This window comes from Orcinus orca, chromosome 2 (assembly GCF_937001465.1).
Source record: "Orcinus orca chromosome 2, mOrcOrc1.1, whole genome shotgun sequence".
NCBI lineage: Eukaryota > Metazoa > Chordata > Mammalia > Artiodactyla > Delphinidae > Orcinus > Orcinus orca.
In genome coordinates, this window is record NC_064560.1 from 125,168,838 (window position 1) to 125,176,241 (window position 7,404).

Consider the following 7,404-nt stretch of genomic DNA (forward strand, 5'->3'; position numbering starts at 1 on the left):
CCCCTCCCCCATTTTACCAGCTGAGGCATCAAAGAATGCACACATGTGGCTCTGCTGAATTATTTCTTCAGAGAAGGAGCAGCCTCTCACATGGTTTTATACTCTATTCCCAAGACACCTGGAGATGTCTTCTGCTCTCATAGCAGTTGCTCACGTCTTTGGAATTTGACGGTTTTAGGACCTTAGGCGTCGCCCAGGTCGCCATGTTGACATCTCTGCGTTACAGATCCACCCTCTTGTTGCTCCGGAACTTGTGCCGGGGGTGGGGTGGTGGGAAATGTCTTTGTGAGCAGAAAGCAGCGCTCAAGTTCCCTGTTGACAAACTCTGCTCCCCTGGTGGAACCGTCAACGCACCGCGGAGAGCTCTGCCCGGGGCTCCCGAAGGATCTCCGTCTCTAGGCCTCCCTCCTAGCCCAAGGACACAACGTGCTCATTTCTCCGAGAAAAACGTTTTGTTTTGTTTTTTCACAACTCACACACACACACACACACTGTATTTTATTTTTACAAGAGATAAATAAACTGACACCAAGCATTGTAAATGGATGACCACGACAAAAGCAACAATGATTGCAATTACCAAACATGAAACACGCTCATACTATGTCATAATATTGACATTCAGTCCAGTAATCCTCCACTGTAACAACTCCTTTACTTTGCAGTGGAAACTGATTTGTATACTTTTTGCCTCTGAGTCCTTGTGGGATTTTTTTTTTTATTCAAACGGAAAGTCACAAAAATTATAATCATCCTCATCAGCTCACTCAGTCCCATGTAATTGATTGTTTTTTACCTTGATCTTTTGTTAGCACTTTTATGAATTCATCAGTTTTCCATTAGAGTTCTGAAAATGCTTATTCATTCAGTTCAGCAGTATAGTCAGTTACCAGAAACCTGAACTTGTCAGAGTCTTTTCCATGAATTCCTTGAGGATGAAACCCTTTTATAGAAAAACGTTTTGGTGGTAGAAGTCCTGCAGCTCCACAGAGGCCTGACTGGGGCTTCCGATCCTGACAGCTGTCCCCTCCCACCAGGCAGTTTTTACTATCACTGAATATTCTGTCCACATGCACAGATCACCTTCATTTAATGGCTGACGCCATTTTTCAGAAGATCATTCAGGGTCCTTCAGGTTTTTAACCTGGCACATCACATCCAAAATAATTAAATTCCTAAAGCAGTAGTCCTCAACCCTGGCTGTACAGGAACTTAAAAACATTCCAACGTGGAGGCCACACCCTAGACCAATTACATCAGGATCTCTGTGGGTGGTATCCAAGCATCAGCGTTTTGTAAAGTTTCCCAAGTGCAGCCAACATTAAAAAAAAACAAAAAACATGCAGTGCAGGAGGATATTCCAACAAGACTGTTCTATTCCTTTTAAGGAAATCTCACTTGTCCTGCCCGTCAAGTCAAAACCTGCTTGGCCCGCAGCTCTTTCTCTGGACACCTCCTGGGACACAGCCAAGAAATGTCATTGCTGGGTTCAATGCTTGGATGGCAGCCGCCAAATGCCCCCTGGCTACTGTTGTCAGATTATGGAAAAGATAGTGTCCTCTACATCTTACCAGTTACTAGACTCTCAATAAAAACAAGGTAAGGTTGTTATAGATTACAACGAGGAACCACATATAAGAAGGGCTCTTCCCCACTCCCTCTAAATTCCTGTCTTCCAGTCCCATTCTTTGACACGTCTCAGGATGATCTAGGGCTTCTAACTCCCTTATTCCCACTCACACACTTGAAGTGAGCTCTGGACTTAAAGCCTTAGTACCAGGAGCAAATATATCCCCGAAATGACACCTGAGAATAGGTTTTCCGGTTCAGGGTTGCGCGGATCCTAAATCGTTCATTTAATCGTCAGAGGCTGTCCTAATCAACATAGTCTAAAAGTACTGGCTTCTCTTTGACCTTTGACACGGCGTATAGAAGAGATGAGACAGAGATGTTGCTCCCGGAGCCATTGCGCTCTTCCCAAAGCTGCTGCCCAGGAACTGGGGAGAATGTTCGGGGGCGGGGAACCTTGGCGGAGGGTCTGGCACCAGTCTCAGAGCCATCTGCACCAACACTGGAGATTTTCTAGGTTAGGAGAGACATAGAGGTTGAAGTGGGTACTGTGCCTCAGCGGTCCCCAACCTTTCTGGCACCAGGGACCGGCTTCGGGAAAGACAATTTTGCCACGGCGGGGGGTTTGGGGGACGCTTCAGGCGATAATGGGGACGCACAGATGAAGCTTCATCGCCCGCGGCTCACCTCCTGCTGTGCGGCCCGGGTCCTAACAGGCCGCGGACCCGTCTACAGCGGGGCGCTGGGGACCCCTGTTGTACAGGACAAATCACGTGTGAGGGGGTGGCGGCGCGGTGTACCGGGGGCTTTGTCCAGACTTAGCTGCGCAGGCGGCATTCACACAGACTGTGTTCCTGCTTCGTCCGGGGACTTGTCTTCTGGTGTGATAGCCCCCGGAGAGCAAGTTGCAATTACCTGAACCTAGGGACAAGTATCTCCTACTTCTTCCTTCTGCCAGTTTTGTTGGCTGTCGATCAACAAAATGTGTCTCTCTTAGAAGAATACAATAAGGAGACGCTGTAACTCAAAGGTTAGTGCACCAGGCAGGAGCTAAGATGTGAAGTCCCCATGGGGCCCTAGCTGTTGCACTTTTTATACTCTCCGATGTATTTACCAGACCAAGAAAACTTCACTGGTGAATTTTAACAAACATTTCAGGGAGAAATAATGCCATTTATACACAACTTCTTCCAGAAAAATTAAAGGGGAGGTAATAATTCCCAACTCTTTCTATGAGGCCAGCATGTTTTTGGCATCAAAACCAAAGACACTACATAAAAAAGAAAACTACAGACCAATATGTCTCAAGAACATAGAAGCAAAGGAACTTAGCAATACTTTAGCAAGTTGAATCAATGGTATATAAAATAATAATACATCAAGATTAACGTAAAGTGGGGGCTTCCCTAGTGGCACAGTGGCTGAGAGTCCGCCTGCCGATGCAGGGCACAGAGGTTCGTGCCCCGGTCCCGGAAGATCCCACATGTCGCGGAGCAGCTAGGCCTGTGAGCCATGGCCGCTGACCCTGCGCATCCAGAGCCTGTGCTCCGCAACGGGAGAGGCCAAAAAAAAAAAAAAAAAAAAAGTAACGTGAGTTTTATCCCTGAAAAGCAAAGTTGGTTTAATATTCAAAGTCAGTTAATGTAAGTCATCATAGTAACAGATTAAAAAAAGAAAAATCAGAGGATCTTACCAAAAGATGCAAAGCATTTGACAAAGTATACATTCATTCTTGACACAAACCCTCAGCAAATAAGGAAAAGAAGGGAACTTCTTCAATATGATAAAGGACATCTATGAAAAACTTCCAACCAACATCAACTTAATGATAAAAGACTGAATGTTTCCCCTGTAGATAAGGGGCAAACAAGGACACCTGTTTTCATCACTTGTATTCAACATTGTACTAGAGATTTTTGCCCAATAAATAAATTTAAAAAAAAATTGAAATATAAGGCATCCAGCATCTGTGTTTAAACAAAGAAGTAAAGCTGAAATTCTTTTCCAAGAAAACATGAAAGCCTGGGGCATGTGGGAGCTGCCTGGCTGCCTGGACAGCACGTAGGAGCGTGAGGGGATTCGCGGAGTTTCAGGGTGCTGCCCTGATGGTAGGTTACCTCCCAGGCCTCCCTTTCCCTCAATGGTGAGCTGATTGGGATGGTATGCCGGGAATCTCCTGAGTCTGCCCAGTGTCTGTGCCCTTCCCTGGCCAGCCCAAATGGCAAGATTGTGCTTTGGCGGAAACACAAGAGGAAGAGCAGACAGCACCAGCGGTTCATGGCCCAGAAGGCCTTGCTGCAGGAGCAGGGGCTGCTGAGCACATCCCCAGAGCCGGGGTCCTCCCCACCACCCACGCTGTTGGAGGCACCACCAGGCAAGGAAGCCACCAGCAGTATGAGGGAGTGTGTCCAAGGGCTGAATCTGGAGGTGCCCCATGCAACAGAAAGCCCACACCCAGGGAATCTGCTGGGCCCTTGCCCAGCAAGTATGTGGCTATCGACTGTGAGATGGTGGGCACAGAACCCCGAACGTGGGTGAGTGAGCTGGCCCGCTGCTCTGTGGTGAGTTACCACGGTGAGGTCCTCTTCAGCAAGTACGTCTGGACTGAGACGCCCATCATGGACTACAGCAGTCTCTGGAGCGCCATCACTGGGCAGCACATGTGCAAGGCTCTCTCTTTCCAGGTGGCCCAGAAAGAGATCCTGAAGCTCCTGAAGGGCAAGGTGCTGGGAGGCACGTGCTGCACAATGACTTCCAGGTCTTTCCTCAAGTACGTCTACCCTCGGGACCAAACTCCGGATACCACTTCTGTCTCCAACCTCCTCAGCTAGTCCAGCCTCAACACCCAGACCCAGGTCTCTCTTAAGGACCTGACCCTGCAACTACTGCACAAGAAAATCCAGGTGGGCCAGCAGGGGCACTCCTCAGTGGAAGATGCCAGGACAGCCGTGGAGCTCTGTGACTGAGCAGGACCCTATGGGGCCTTCCCGGGACAGGCCCTTCCCCTCATCCTCTGCTTTAGCTCCTCTCTGAAGTACCTAGATAACAGTATTTGATGCACATTTCCAGAGTTGTTTTACAGAAGTGAAACCCCCCCACCAAATGGAAGATGTTAACTACTTGATGACCATGAGCACACAGCCCCAGGCCTCCTGGAGCCTAAGGACTGATAGTGTTAACCCCTGTGACACCACCCTGTTACCTCACCATCAGCCAATCAGAGAACTGTGCATGAGCTGATCACATACCCTGCGGACACCCCCTCCCTCACCTGGCCTTTAAAAATGCTTTGCCGAAACCCTTCGGGGAGCTCGGGGTTTGGGGGCCTGAACCACCTGTCTCCTTGCGTGGCCCTGCAATAAACCCATGCACATATGGTCACCTTATCTTTGATAAAGGAGGCAGGAATGTACAATGGAGAAAAGACAGCCTCTTCAATAAGTGGTGCTGGGAAAACTGGACAGGTACATGTAAAAGTATGAGATTAGATCACTCCCTAACACCATACACAAAAATAAGCTCAAAATGGATTAAAGACCTAAATGTAAGGCCAGAAACTATCAAACTCTTAGAGGAAAACATAGGCAGAACACTCTATGACATAAATCACAGCAAGATCCTTTTTGACCCACCTCCTAGGGAAATGGAAATAAAAACAAAAATAAACAAATGGGACCTAATGAAACTTAAAAGCTTTTGCACAGCAAAGGAAACCATAAACAGGACCAAAAGACAACCCTCAGAATGGGAGAAAATATTTGCAAATGAAGCAACTGACAAAGGATTAATCTCCAAAATTTACAACCAGCTCATGCACCTCAATAACAAAAAAACAAACAACCCAATCCAAAAATGGGCAGAAGACCTAAATAGACATTTCTCCAAAGAAGATATACAGACTGCCAACAAACACATGAAAGGATGCTCAACATCACTAATCATTAGAGAAATGCAAATCAAAACTACAATGAGATATCATCTCACACCAGTCAGAATGGCCATCATCAAAAAATCTAGAAACAATAAATGCTGGAGAGGGTGTGGAGAAAAGGGAACACTCTTGCACTGCTGGTGGGAATGTGAATTGGTACAGCCACTATGGAGAACAGTATGGAGGTTCCGTAAAAAACTACAAATAGAACTACCATATGACCCAGCAATCTCACTACTGGGCATATACCCTGAGAAGACCATAATTCAAAAAGAGTCATGTACTAAAATGTTCATTGCAGCTCTATTTACAATAGCCCGCAGATGGAAACAACCTAAGTGTCCATCATTGGATGAATGGATAAAGAAGATGTGGCACATATATACAATGGAATGTTACTCAGCCATAAAAAGAAACAAAATTGAGCTATTTGTAATGAGGTGGATGGACCTAGAGTCTATCATACAGAGTGAAGTAAGTCAGAAAGAGAAAGACAAATACCTTATGGTAACACACATATATGGAATTTAAGAAAAAAAAAAGATGTCATGAAGAACCTAGGAGTAAGACGTGCTAGAGAATGGACTTGAGGATATGGGGAGGGGGAAGGGTAAGCTGTGACAAAGTGAGAGAGTGGCATGGACATATATACACTACCAAACGTAAAATAGATAGCTAGTGGGAAGCAACCGCATAGCACAGGGAGATCAGCTCGGTGCTTTGTGACCACCTAGAGGGGTGGGATAGGGAGGGAGGGAGGGAGATGCAAGAGGGAAGAGATATGGGAACATATGTATATGTGTAACTGATTCACTTTGTTATAAAGCAGAAACTAACACACTATTGTAAAGCAATTATACTCCAATAAAGATGTAAAAAAAAATTTTTTTTTAAATTAAGATAAAAAAACCTTTCTCTGCTCCAAACTGCGACGTTTCGGTTTGTTTGGTCTCACTGTTCATCGTTGGGCACAGGAACTTGGGCTAACAGCTCTACCAGCTGGTGGAGGTGCAGTGGGAACAGCAGGAGGCCAGCAGCTTCCGGACCCACCCTGAGGACAAAGAGCCTGAGAGCAGCACGGACATGGAACAGTGTATGGAGGACCAGTACTGGCCTGAGGACCTGGCCCAGGGCACCAGCAGAGGAACGGAGGAGGCGCAAGGCAGAAGGGAGTGAGGAAGGAGAGGCTCCCTTGGGGAGAGGAGACCAGGAGAGTGGCTGGGGCAGGATGCTGCCAGCTGCCCCCAGGGTCTAAAGAGTTGGGACCATCTATCTGTACTCTGAGCTCCCTCTGCCCACAGCACAGCCCTCTGCGCTCCAGGGCTGTTGACAGCCCTTTCTCCCCAAATCCTGTGGCTTTGCTAACGGCACTTTATAGATATGATGAAAATGTCCCGTGGGCTAGCTGCTAGAGCCCAGCAGGAGTAGGGAATGTACCAACAGATGGTCCCAGGCTGTCACTCTAAATGTCTCCCTCCCTGGGGAGGTGGGTAGGGGTGGCAATATCTAAGAGTCTTCTTATCTCCACTCAGTGACCTGGGGTAAAGTTCTCATCCTGTTGTCCCCGTCTGCCTCTTCCTTCAGAGTCATTTTCCAGAGAATAAATATGCTCTGAAGCTATAGAGTTAAGGCCACTCAAGGGTCATTTTATCCCTTTCTCTCAGAACTGGAACTCTGGCTGTAGCCATTGTAGGAACTGCTAGGCTACAATGGAATAGCAGAGCCTACAGGCTCATGGGAAGCTGGGTCCTCCCATGGTGCCACCAGAAGTCACCAGGCCCTATTCTGGGAGAAGTGAGAGCAGCTAAGCTTTGGGTGGAGACTGGCATATTTATTTTGACCTGAATCAGGCATTCCTCCTGCGCACCCAGCACTAGGCTCTCTTAAGCAAACGCCTGAGAAAC

At 47.2% G+C, this 7,404-nt stretch overlaps 1 pseudogene; it reads left to right on the plus strand.

Annotated features, from left to right (window-relative positions):
• The first annotated feature begins 3,726 nt into the window (after nucleotides 1–3,726).
• Nucleotides 3,727–6,878, plus strand: LOC101270391 (apoptosis-enhancing nuclease-like; annotated as a pseudogene).
• The last annotated feature ends 526 nt before the right edge of the window (nucleotides 6,879–7,404 follow it).